The sequence below is a fragment of the Tenrec ecaudatus genome, chromosome X (assembly GCF_050624435.1).
Source record: "Tenrec ecaudatus isolate mTenEca1 chromosome X, mTenEca1.hap1, whole genome shotgun sequence".
In the NCBI taxonomy this organism is placed as follows: domain Eukaryota; kingdom Metazoa; phylum Chordata; class Mammalia; order Afrosoricida; family Tenrecidae; genus Tenrec; species Tenrec ecaudatus.
The window spans coordinates 139787305-139800834 of NC_134548.1; positions in this window are offsets into that span (position 1 = coordinate 139787305).

The window sequence follows — 13530 nt, forward strand, 5'->3', positions numbered from 1 at the left end:
ATTTTTTGTGTGTGTTTTTATCCAGTTTAGTTATTTTCCCCAATATTGGAATTTATGTCAGATGTATTTTATCTTTGAGGGTGACCATCTTGAATTTTGTTTATACGTTTTTCTGTTTTTTGGTATATGAAAACCAGGAATGAGGAACTTATAGAGTCAGAAAGTAGAATAAGGATTCCCAGGGAGTACGGTCGGTAAGGTGGGTGGCGGGGAGCGTGGTAACAGGAAGCTAAGATCAAGAGATTTCTTTTAAACTGATTGTGGTTGCAATTGTACCATACAGCTTGATGTGATTAAACTATGAAATGTTATGATATCTCTATTAAGTCCCAACAAAATGGTTTTTGAAAATAAATAAAGTTGAATAATTAATTTGCAATCATTTCTGATATCAACTGCATCAAAAATATTAAAGTTGCCAAAGATGAGCCCAGGATTGATAGAACAAAAAAACCTGCTAAATTTGAGCATTTAATAAACACAAAAGTTTTAGACTGCACTAATAAGCACTGTGAGAAAAGGTGCTAGGATAGAATTGTATTCAATATCGAACTTTCACATGCATATGAGGCAATTGAAAATACCAGGGCTTGGGTTAGGTTTAGGCTCACAATAGTCCTCAAAGTGCTTTAAAGAGATTTACCTAATGTGCCAGAGAAGAATACTGAAAGTACCATGGATCGGTCAAAAGGTAAATAGATCTGTCTTGGATCAAGTATGGCAAGAGTACTCCTTAAAGGAAAGGATGGTGAGATTTTGTCTTACATGCTTTGGACGTATTTCAGGAGAGACTAGTCCCTGGAGAATGACAAGATTGTTGATAAATAGAGGGGCAGAAAAAGAGAGGAAGTCCCTCAAGGAGATGTATTGACTCAATGGCCTAAACAATTGTGAGGATGGTGTAGAACCAGGTAGGATTTAGTTATTTTGTGCATCGGGTCGCTAAGAGTTGAAGTGGACTTAATGGCACCTCCCACCACCACCACCACCAGAGCAGCACTAAATGAAGTTGGAAGGTATATAAAAAGTCAATGCTACCAAAATAATTTTCAATATCCAATCATTACAAGAGCTAGTATATGATCAAGAGCTCATGGTATTAAAGGAAAAAGTCCAACCTACATTGAAAATAGTGGCAAATAATGGCCAAAGGATTTGGAAGAGAGCTACCTGGCCAATCAACTGAGAGATTCACATTTGTGTCCATGTATAAGAAAGTTGTTGCAACATAATGCATCATTGAACAGTATTATTAATATTACATGTGAGTAAAATTCTGCTAAATATAACTCAAACATGGTTGCAGCAGTATGAGGGTAAGTAAAAAAAGTGACTCTAAAAAATCATAGAAAGTTATTTTTTAAGTGGGTAAAAGAAAAAGAAAAGTAAAACTGAAATGGACAAACAAGTTCATTTCAAATAAAATTTATGGATAATTTTATTTAACAAAGTATAAAAATGTGAAGCTATTAATTCTGGACATGTCTTTCATGGAGGTCTAAAAATTCGTCCATTCACTTCTGAAAGTAGAGTGTCCATTTCATTAGCCCTTCTCCAAAGAATTATGTGCTCTTCAATTTATACCACAACAAAATGGTAGTTTTGGTCTTCATCCTTGGGGAACAATACTTATGTACTTTTAAAAAATTCTCTGTTTTTTAAAAACCAAATTAAATCAAAGGGGCCAGGCCAGAACTGTATGATGGACTAAGTGGGTTTCCTAACATAATTCTCCTAGGAGAGGCCTTGCTATTCTCAAAGAATGAGTAGGTTCATTGTTGTGATAGAAAAGAATGCTTCAGCACAACTCTCCTGTCTTTTATCTTACCAATGCAGTTTTCAAATTTTTTTACAACTTCTTCCTAATAAGTCCTTATGATCATCCTGTTCCCTTCTCAAATATCTATCCAGATTATTTTTATATTCTCCATGACCTTCTGAGCTGACCTGATTGCTTTGTATTCAACTGGCCTAGAAGAGCATCTCAGAAGCCATTCATTTGATTGGATCTTTTATTTGAAGACACCTTAAAGAAACTAAGACAAGTACATTACTGAAAGAATGTACAGCCACTGTTTTCATAGATCTTTGGTGTTTGCAATACACCTTTGCATATAGGAACTGAAACAAGAGTAGCAATATTTTTTAATTTCCCTTGTATATCAATAACGGACTTCCAGGAATTCAAGCAATTCAGATTCAAAAGAGCATGTGGCATGAGGGTATGTTTGCTAATATCTGATCAACCTTGCCTGAGAACAGAGACTGCAACAAAGACTGTGTGACTCATAACAAATGAGAGTTCCAGGACCCTTAATTGTGCTCATGCAAAACAAACAGGCAGTTGTTAGAACAGAACAAGGGGACTGAGTGTGGCTCAATATTGAAAACTCATATATACTTTCATTTTTTAAATTAAAGTTGCAAACTGAATAAATAATCTGAGCTTCTGAACTAATACCAAAGAACCTAGTATCAGGATTGGAAAAAGACTCATTAAAAACCTAGGATATACAGAGCACAACACAACCTTTCTTGCTGATAATAAAAAACGTATTGATTATTATCAAGAATTTCAGTGTGGATTATGCCTGAATGTTAAATAAACAAAAATAATCATAGGAGGACCAATAAGCTTTGTGATAAGTGGGGAAGAAACTAAAATTGTTATCAAATATTTTGTTCTATGTGGAGTAATAACCAATGCCTATAGAACCAATAGTCAAGGAATAAAATAACATTGCATTGAGAAAAGTTGTAGTAAACGACACTTTTAAAACATAAAAAAACAAAGATGCCACTCTGATGAATGATTGCATATGCGTCACCACTATCCTTTGAATTGTTTCATATGCATACTAAATTTGGACAATGATTCAAGAAGTCTGAAGCATTGGCAATGAATTTTAAATATACCATGAGTTGCCAGAGGAATAGAAAAATCAGTCTTAGAAGAAATACAAGAATAATGTATACAATCAAGAATCAAAGCCTGCTTTTTTGTACACAATACCCATAATGAACACAAACGTCAATCTGGTGAAGATCGCATGGGTCTGGGAAAAGTTCAATCCATTTTACATAAGGTCAGTGTGTGCCAGAGCTGACCCAACATCAATAACAGCAACAAATAAAAATCTCACTTCGAATTTCGGTAATATATCTTTGCAAGTATTTATGTCCTGCTGTTTAAAAGTAGTGCTATTGTAGCTAGCAGTCCAAATTGTAACTCACTACACTATCAAGGTTCCTGAACACCTCCTTACAGATGAGCCAGTCAGGGTGCAGGGCAGCAACGATGAAACATACACCATTCCTCTAGTTTTTAAATGCTTCCTCCACCCACTGTTATGATCCCAATTCTACCTTACAAATCTGGCTAGACCAGAGGATGTAGGCTGGTACAGATAGCAATTGGAAACACAGGGAATCCGGGACAGATGATCCCTTCAGGAACAGTGGTGACAGTGGTGATACCTCGAGGGTGGAAGGAAGGTGGGTTAGAAAGGGGGAATCGACTAAAAAGATCTACATATAACCTCCCCCCTAGGGGATGGACAACAGAAAAGTGGGTGAAGGGAGACATCGGACAGTGTAAGATATGACAAAATAATAATCATTTATAAATTATCATGGGTTCATCGGGAGGGGGCAGTGGGGAAGGAGGCGGGAAATTAGGAGGAAATATCAAGGGCTCAAGTAGAAAGTAAGTTTCTTGAGAATGATGATGGCAAGAAATATACCAATTTGCTTGACACAATGGATGTAATTATGATTGTGATAAAAATTGCACGATTCCCCTAATAAAATGGTTAAAAATAGTATTATTAATATATAATTCACATACCATAAAATTCAATGGTTTCATATATACTAAAAAGTTTTGCAATGGTTTCATATATACTAAAATGTATTGCAATCATAAACATAATTTTTGAACATTTTCTTCTTTTTGATATTCATTATTTTTTCTCTGTATTTGTTTTTATTTATTTATTTATTTTACATTTTATTAGGGGTTCATACAACTCTTATTACACTGTATACATATACATACATCAATTGTATAAAGCACATACATACATTCTTTGCCCTAAACATTTTCAAAGCATTTGCTCTCCACTTAAGCCCTTTGCATCAAGTCCTCTTTTTTCCCCCTCCCTCCCTGCTCCCCCCTCCCTCATGAGCCCTTGATAATTTATCGATTGTTATTTTGTCATATCTTCCCTATCCAGATATTCATTATTATTAGCTTATCATTTCCCCCAGCCTCCCTTATTATAACACTAAGGAATGATTCATTTAGTTACTGTCTCTGTAGATGTACCTACCATGGATTTCATATAAAGAAAATTATACAAAAGAAACCCAAACCTAACAACAATAAAATAAAACACAGAAAATCCTCAATCCAAAAGAAAGCAGAACATAATAAAAACTACAAGTGAAAGTGGATCAAAAGAGAAAACCAATGGTAATGTGTTAAAAATTTAACCTAAAAATATCTGCAGTAGTCTTCTTTTCAGTGCATTTTGTCTGAAAAAAAGGTTGATTACATCTTTGGTTAATGCATTGAAGGAATTCAGTGGAAGCTTAATCCAAATTGGGGCTCTGCAAATGGATTTTGGGCTTTCACTGTCACCCATACCTTTCTGCAACCTAGGTGTTCAGAATTTACCCTCTAAGACAAACATCCCCTTTGCTCTTATTTTTTATTCTTTAAAATCCTTGGATGACATCAGCTGGTGAGCACCTTCCTTGTAAATATAGTTGGCACCTCAATCAGATGCTGAACCTGTTAAGATAATCTTTTAAGACCCCAAACACTATTCTTTCTGATAGCTAAGCACCATCTGACTCCTTCATTTCATGTTGCTTTAGCACCTATATCTTCATCGAATACTTCATGCAGACAAATATTGAGCATTGAGCAGGGGCCAGATTATATGAATAATCATTCTCAGATCAAGGTTTACCATTAAGTCTGAGCTCAAAATCCACCTTTGAGACAAAATTATCACTTTCTTGAGAAAATAAGTAGACAGCCTCCATGAGACACTTGTTAATTCTAGCAATAGTATTATTAATCTCGCCAGTGGTGTAGAACTTTTTGCTATAGAATATTATTGAGAAAAGGTAAATACATATATATATGAATCCATTTCAGACAAAAATGCACAGAATGTTCACTTACATAGATTAAAACTTAAATCTTTAATTACTGAACACAGTTTAAGAAAACAATGAGCATTAGACACAGGAATAATTTTCAATGACACTTACTAGATAATACTATGTACGTGGGACTGAGGCATGCCACAGAAAACAAAGTACAGAAATTTCAAATATATGATATTGTTAGGCTGCCAAATATTGGACAACTTCAAAAGCAAGAGATTTAAATCGAAGTCCAATGACTTCCAAATTCATTGCCCTTTTAAATATAGCCCTCAAATGAACAATACTGCTGGATGTGATTCAATTATGGAATGATTAGATATATGTATTATTCCCAATTAATTAGAAATAAAAAATTTTACATTTGTTCTGTACCATGCCATAAATGTTGCCCTACAGGTTCATGATGTTATTCAACAAAGCAGTAACTACCTTCACACACTAAAGTATTAAAAATAATTATTTTACCATGATTATTTTGTTTTGCTATTTAATTAAAAAGGAAACATCTAATTAATAAATTTAAAATTTATTATTTAATGACAGTCATTCAATATAACCTTTTTGATATCTTATCTTTTGGTTTATAACCTGAAAATATTCATCTAAGATCTTTTATACTTCATCAGATTGTAAAAAGTGTGCATGGCACACGAAGGTTGACATTTTTCCCTAGAGCATGATTCCCGCCCCCTATTTTTTCTCTAATATACTATGATCCAACCAATAGCTTATATCTTACTACCAGTAATTTAATAAAGACCTAACGGAACAAAAGTATAGCTCTCTCCTTGTATAGATACCAAATTTGCTCCCATTCATTGTTCAATATATTTAGAGAGGGTTATGAGACGCAGATGTATGTTTTTATAAAGTATTTTAATGCTAAAATTTATCCATAGGATCAATAGGAAATAGGTGTTCACTAGAGTTCACAAGCATTCTGATGCTGTTTGTGTACCCGTTAGAGAGTTTTATTATTAATGTTTTTTCTCCATTCTTTTAGGTTTGCTTTTTATTACTTGACCTTGAAAAAATTCTTAATCTTTTGTCCTCAGGTTTATTCTGATTGCTGTTGTTCCTCCTGGCCTCCACTACACTATCCTGCCACTCATCAAATGTTCTTGTCTATGAGCTGAGTTAATTAAACATCTCATGTTTAATTTACTTCATCCATCTACCATAAAGGGGTAACAATCCTTGATTACCAATTACTATGAGGTTGATTTTAAAACAATAAAACAAAGAGGCTAAATGAGGAAAAAGAAGGTAGGAAAGATTACCTTAAGGAAGTCTATAACATTGTTTTATATTGCCAAAAATAAGATATGCAGAATGAAAATAAAAAAGAGTAATTAAAACCATGTAAATAGTACTTCTGGCCTTATTTGATGGGGTCTTTCTGATAATTGACCTAGTATTATTACTATTTCTTATCTATCTCTGGCTTTCATGTAACTTGGGGTAAAACACAAATCATCACCCCCACATATACTTTTAAACCTTGAGTCTTGGAGAAAAACTGGTGCCTAAAAGCTTTATTGAATTAAACTGGTCCAGAGAAATTAGACCATTTTGCCCTGAGCATTGTACTCTTTTGATGAATTCAATCTGTTTAGCGAAACAAACCCCAAAAGGAAAATTAGACTAGCAGATCAGTAATCATTTTATTTGGTCTCCAATATGTTATGACACACGCCTGTCTCCTGGTTCTAATGCTCCTAATGACTCTATGGGAGTGAATAGAATGGCCCTTGTGGATTTCTCAGACTAACTTTTTAAGGAGGTAGACCATTATCATTTTTCTCTTATGGGGCAGTTGGTGCCTTGTTGACCTTTCATTTTTCAAATGGTCATAATCAAGCTGCCACCCCTTATCCGGCATGTTAAAACTGGGTCTTTAGACAAGATACCCTCTCAGCTTGAGTCACTTTGGGGCAAGGGAGAAGAGGGAGGAGAATAGCACAGGCCAAGTGGTTCCTCAGTTATGTCTTTGCCCTGCAGTTACTCTAATGTGATAGTACAGAGACAAAGTATAGAAGATGCTCTTACAGTGATCACCAAGGGAGTTCCATGGACACTCATGATAAAAGGAGAGGAACATATATGAGGGCACTCCAGTTTGTCTCTGAAGAAGTTTCCCCACTTTTGGTGGATGACCTATGGAAAGACAGTTTGTCTCTGAGAAAAGACAGCTTACATCTTGATAGACCCCCCCCCCAATAGAGGGCCTACCCTATATTATCTCCCTGATTATGTATTTTAAGTGAATTCATTTTTTTTTCTTCTGCCTTTGGTAATGCAGGACTCACACCTCAGGCTTCCTGGATTTTCGATTTGCCTTTTCCAAGAGTCACAGCACTTTACTTAGGTGACTAGGTTCCCAGAACTGTCTGATTTGGGCCCAAAATATCATATACTAGAGGAAACTCATTGAAACCCCACTAGAAGGAAGCAAGCATTGCTTTAAATGCACTTGTCCCAGATTACAGGATTTAAGCAGCCATTTAACTTGACTCTGAAATACCTGGTCAGAAGTCTGGACAGCCTGAAAGCCTGGGCCTGCTATCATCCTGGTGTTCTAGAACTATTTATTTTGCTGTTTCCCAAAGATTTTTGTATGTTATTTTCATTCTCACTTGATTCAAAAAAATTTTATTTTAATTTTTTTATTTCTTCAATTGCTGAGTGCTCTTTTCAAGCAGGGTGTTGCTCAGGTTATATACATTGATTTTAAAAATTGATTTTCAAGTTATTGATGTCTAATTTCATAGCTTTGTGATATGAAAAGACATATAGCACTTAGATACTTTATAATTTATTGAGCATTGCTTCATGCTTATCATATAGCCTATTCTGGATAAGGCTGCATGTGCACAGAAAAATAATGCGTATTGTGTTGCTGTTAGCGAGTATTCTTTATATGTCTAAAAGGTCTAGTTGGTTGATTATATTGTTTAAATCTTCAGTATCATTGTTGAATTCCTTTCTAGTTGTTTCTTTGTTTAATTCTGTTAAAGTTTGATTTATGTGTTCAGTATTTATATATTGGCATATGTATTTATGTGTTTGATTTATGGAACATATATTTAATTGCTCTTTCATTACATGCATGGATATTTGAAATGCTTATATTGTTCTCTTGAATAGGCCCTTAAATCATTATATAATATTTTATTGTTTATCTTTTTCTTATTTTTACGTAAAATATATTTTAAAAGAAATTGATATTGTTATCCTTGCTGGGCTTTTTATTGCTATTTTCCTGATAGGTTCCCCCTGTACCCAATCTTTGATTTTTAGTTTATCTTTATGCTGTGTCGATGGTGGGTCTTTTGTAGATACTCTTTTGGTGGATCATGCTTACTTATCCATTAAGCTACTCACTTTCTAATGACTGCTGCATTCAATCCAATTGTATACAGTGTAACTTTTTCTAGATATGCAATTAATGTTCTGGGGTGTGTGCACGTGTGCGTGTTACTGATGAATTATTTGGTATATTTTTCTGAGTTGAGTTATTTTTTGTTCTTATTTCCTTTGCTGCTCTTATTTTAATTTTTTACTGAGGCTATTATTTTTTTCTCTTTCATTTTGATAAGGTCTATTAATTTGTTTGATATGATTTAATATTATCTTCCCACATTTAAAACAGCTCTGTTTTAGAATTATCTTCACTTCCTCTCCATTTGAATGCTCCGTAATTGCATCATGTATGTCTGCCTCATGTTGGGTTAGTACCTGTAAGATTAGCAGTTCAAAACCACCACTGCCTTGAGGGAGAAAGATGAGGCTTTCTACTCCCATTGAGGTACTGTCTCAGAGAGCCAATGAGACAATTCTACTCTGTCCTGGTTGGCAGTGTGTTTTCAGATTAACAAATGGACATCTTTTGTTGCTTATGTATAGTCTTTTATGTTTATTTTATTTTACATATTTCTATTTATAGGTTGAGTTCTGGGTGATGTGTCTTTATTTTTGGTTGCTATCTTCCATTATTGATTGTCTGGTCAAAGGACTATTGTGGTGAATTAACGTTTTTAAAAATGCTCTTCTATCCATTTCTCTGCAACCCCTATCAAATGATGTAAAAGGTGCTTACTTGCCTGTATGGTTTCGATAATAAATTTGAAATTATATTAATTAGTTGGCCTTTATATGTGCTAGTTCTTTTTTCCTTGTTTTCCTGTCAGGATTGTTTACTTTCCTTTGATGCTAGAAAATTTTGACTATAATATATATTGGTGATTTTCTTTGGGGATTGATTCTGTTTGGAGTTCTCTGAGTTTCTTCAATAGTTATTTTATGTTCTTTTGCAATATTAAGCAAAAATTTCAACAATTTTATCTGTCTTTGATATTTCTTCTTTTGGTTCTGGAAAGTTTTTCAAATGGAACTTGCTCCTTTTGATAAAGTCATACTGAATTCTTAGGGCTTCTTGAGCGTTTTGAAATTTTTTTGTTTGATCTTCTTGTATTTTGTTCTTAAGAGATTTTTCATGGAGATCACAGATTCTTGATTCCATTGTTTCATCCTGTCGATTTTGTTCTTTATAAATGTCATCCAGTTTTAATATTTAGTGTTTGTCTTTTGAAATTCCATTTGAGGTTGTTGCATTATTTGTACATTTTTATTCATTTTGTTGGCTTGGTCTTGTAATGGTTTCCTGGGTTTTCATATAATGTCTTTTTTCACCACCACCCCTGTATTTCTAGCACAATTTTCTTCTAATTGCTTAAAGCAGTTGGAAGTCATCAACCTACACTCTCTCATGGGAGGATTGAAAGCTTTTTCCTCCTCCAAGACTTTTTCTGGGTCCACATCTACATGCATTCATTTAGTAGAATTGTTTTCTCTTGTTTCTGGATGTGCACTGAGATTGACTGCTACTTTCAAGATATTGTGGGTTTTTTTGGCTAAAAGTATTGTTTCTTTGTTTGTTTGTTTAATATTAGTCTTAGGACATAAAACAATTCACACGCACTTATTGTAGATCACAGATAGTTAAGGGTGGCCAGCCATTTTGGTACTAGCTTACCACCAGGAAGAGCTAACAGCAGACTACAGCTAAGTATTGACTCCATAGAAATCCTGGTTTTAAGGCTGACTCTCAAGTCTTCAGGGGATGCTAGGCATTTATCAAAACAAAGAACACTATGGGGAAGAGAAGACCCTCTCTCCCACTGAAACACTGCCTGCATGTCTACCTGAGCTATTCTCACAAAACCTGAAATTTCAGAACTGGGTTCAGATTCTGTTTTCATGTGGGCTGACAGGCAGGCAGGTGACATCACATTGAATCCTCAGGCTTCAAAGAAATGCTCAAGTTCTGCTATGCTGATTCTCTCACCTGACACAGATCCACTTAATTCTATACCCCTACCGTCCAAGGCCCACCCATCTCCTCAGGACTCCAGGGATGTTCTGCTATAGTCTAGTCTCCAAGATTTTCAACCAGGCTTTAGTAGCTAGTTTACAGATGATCCCAATCTCCCCAATCCAGATGGAATGCAATGTAGTGACCCGTCTGGGACCCTTAAGGCCCAGGGCAGGAGAACCTGTGAATTTTCTTCCCAAGTTTAGACCCCACTCCCACCCAAGTATGTTAGAAGAAAAGTGTTCGTTTCCTTTGAGGTGTTCCTTAGGGGTGTATGAGGTAGAGAGGAATCCCCTTTCCTACACTGAACTAGGGAGACACCAGGGGGCACAACTCCATAGTGTCCTGTAGGCCAACACAGAATCCATGGCTTTTGGGTGGGCTTTTTACGTCAATTTCTCCCTTTGATATGTCAAGGTGTCAGAACTTTCTGCTATTTCGGGGAGATCCAGACCTCAGACTGTTTAATCGTGTCCACCTTTTTCAAAAGGTTCTTTGCAGAGTTTCTCAGAGGCTCTAACTATGTGGCCATGTTGGATTTCTCTCCCTCTAGAGGAAAAGATCAAACCAATATGTTAAGGGAAATTGGGATTCTTTTTAAATTTCCTTATGTAGCTTTTCTTATTTTCCAAATTCCCATAGTTAATCTATAGGTCATTCCAAAAGACAAGTGACAGCAAAGTGTGATTGGCATCTGATTGCACATGAGGTAGCCTGTTTAATATCTTTTTAATTATGAATGAGCTGCAAAAGTGTGGTCTTATTGTGCAAATTGCTGAAGAATGAGACTCTGGATATTTTAAAGTGACATAAGGATAACACATAATATTTAATACACAAGAAGGTGGTAAAAGAGGGAGGTTATATTATGCTTTTTAGGATAACTTGGAATGATGAACAGCAATTTAATCATTGATTTAACGACAAATAATGAGTAAACTAAATTTTAAAATGAAAATTTTGTCACTCGACATAATAGATTGATTTCAAAATGATGATATTCATCCTGATATGTTAAACACATTTGCATTTTTCATGTAACATGCTAATCTCCACAGTTAATCATTTCTGAATTTAAGTAAAACTTACTCTTCTAGTAGAAGAAAATCAACAAATGAAATGTGACAAGGACAATAAAAAACTCTGTATTCTGTTTGAAAATAGTACCTTCTAATGTTGGAGATGGTATTTCTACTTTATGAGGCAATTGGACTAGCTTATTTTAATGTCCCTTGCAAGTTACCATCAATACTAGTTGAAACTAGCATTACTAGTATACCAGCAGTCATTTTGTATTGTGACGATTTTTACATTCACTCTTATTAAATTCTACAACTTTATAAAAGGAGTTTATTATTATGAATATTTATATATAAGAAGACTGAAGTTTTGAGTAGTGCAATAATGTACCTGAAGTCTCGGACTAGATAAAGATAATCAGACTGGCCAGTCAGGCCTCTCTTTTCTTAGAGGCCGTGCTTCTCCAGACAGATACTTGTTTTAGTTCTATGTTGTATTCTGACATGGAATCATTGCTACCCTTTTAGCTATCTGGAATTTGATTATGGTTTATCATGTGTTACACTGAAAACAATATTTTTTATTATCAACCATGCAAAGATATTCAACTACATGTATTATAAAAATGTTTTAAAGCTACGGATGACTTCGAGAGCAATGGGGATTCCAGAACACGTAATTGTGCTCACGTGAGTCTTTACACAAACCAACATATAAAGAGGATGTGTTCTGGTATAAAATCAAGAAACCTGCTTCATGGTTGTAGTCTTTCAACATATTTAATCGATCTACATGCTGAGAAAATTATTTGAAAAGTTGAACTATGCAGAACACTGCATCAAGATTGGATAAACGCTTATTAACAACCTGCTATATGCCGATGACACATCTTGCTTGCTGAAAGTGAGCAGGATTTTGAACATTTACTGAGGAAGCTCAAATTTCCAGCCTACTGTGTGGATTCCCACTCCATGTAAAGAAAACAACAATTCTCACAAGTGTACCAATAGACACCATCGTAACGAAGAGAGAAAATATTGAAGTTAGAATCATTTCATTTTATATGGGTCTATATCAATCCTCAAGAAATCAAGGAGCATATCATTGGGGAAATCAGCTCCAAAAGACCTATTTAAAGTACAAAAAAACCCAAAGACACCCCTCTGAGGATGTAGGTGCAGCTGATACAAGCCATGGTATTTTCAGTCTCCTCATATGCATGAAAAAGAAGCAGAATGAGAAAGGCAGTCTGAAGTAGAGTTGATACCTTTGATTTATGATGTTGGTAATGAAAATTGAACATACCTTGGACTGCTTGAAAAATGAAAAAATCTGTCTGGGCTATGTAAAACCAGAATTGTCCTTAGAAGAGAATAATAGATAGCAAGCCTTCGTCTCTTATATTTTCACATATTACCAAGAGGCACCAGTTCATGGAAAACGACATCTTACTTGGTAAAGTATAGGAGGGCTTGAAGCACCAGTTGATGAAGATCAATGACTACAGCCTCCAGTATGAATTGCAATGTAATGTTAAGAAAATAAACATGCTCACAACTGGACCAAATGGTACAATCATGATAAAGAGAGAAAAGATGGAAGGTGTCAAGGATTTCATCTTACTTGTATCCACAATCAATGCTCATGTAAGCAGCAACCAAGAAGTTACATGGCATATTGCATAGGGCCAACTGCTGCAAAGGACCAAGTGATGGTATTTTCAATTGTCTCGTATATTTGTGATAGCTGTACATGGAATAAAGAAGATTAAAGACCCCTTAGTTGGATTTCCATTCCAGTTGACCTTGGACCACGGACAAGACAATTAACTTGTCATCTGTGAAATAGGGATAATAATGGTGATTCAACATATGGGGTCGCTGTAAGGAATTACTTCAAATCAATTGGAAATTACTAACTATAATAAACATGCAGTGTGTCAGTTGTACTATGAC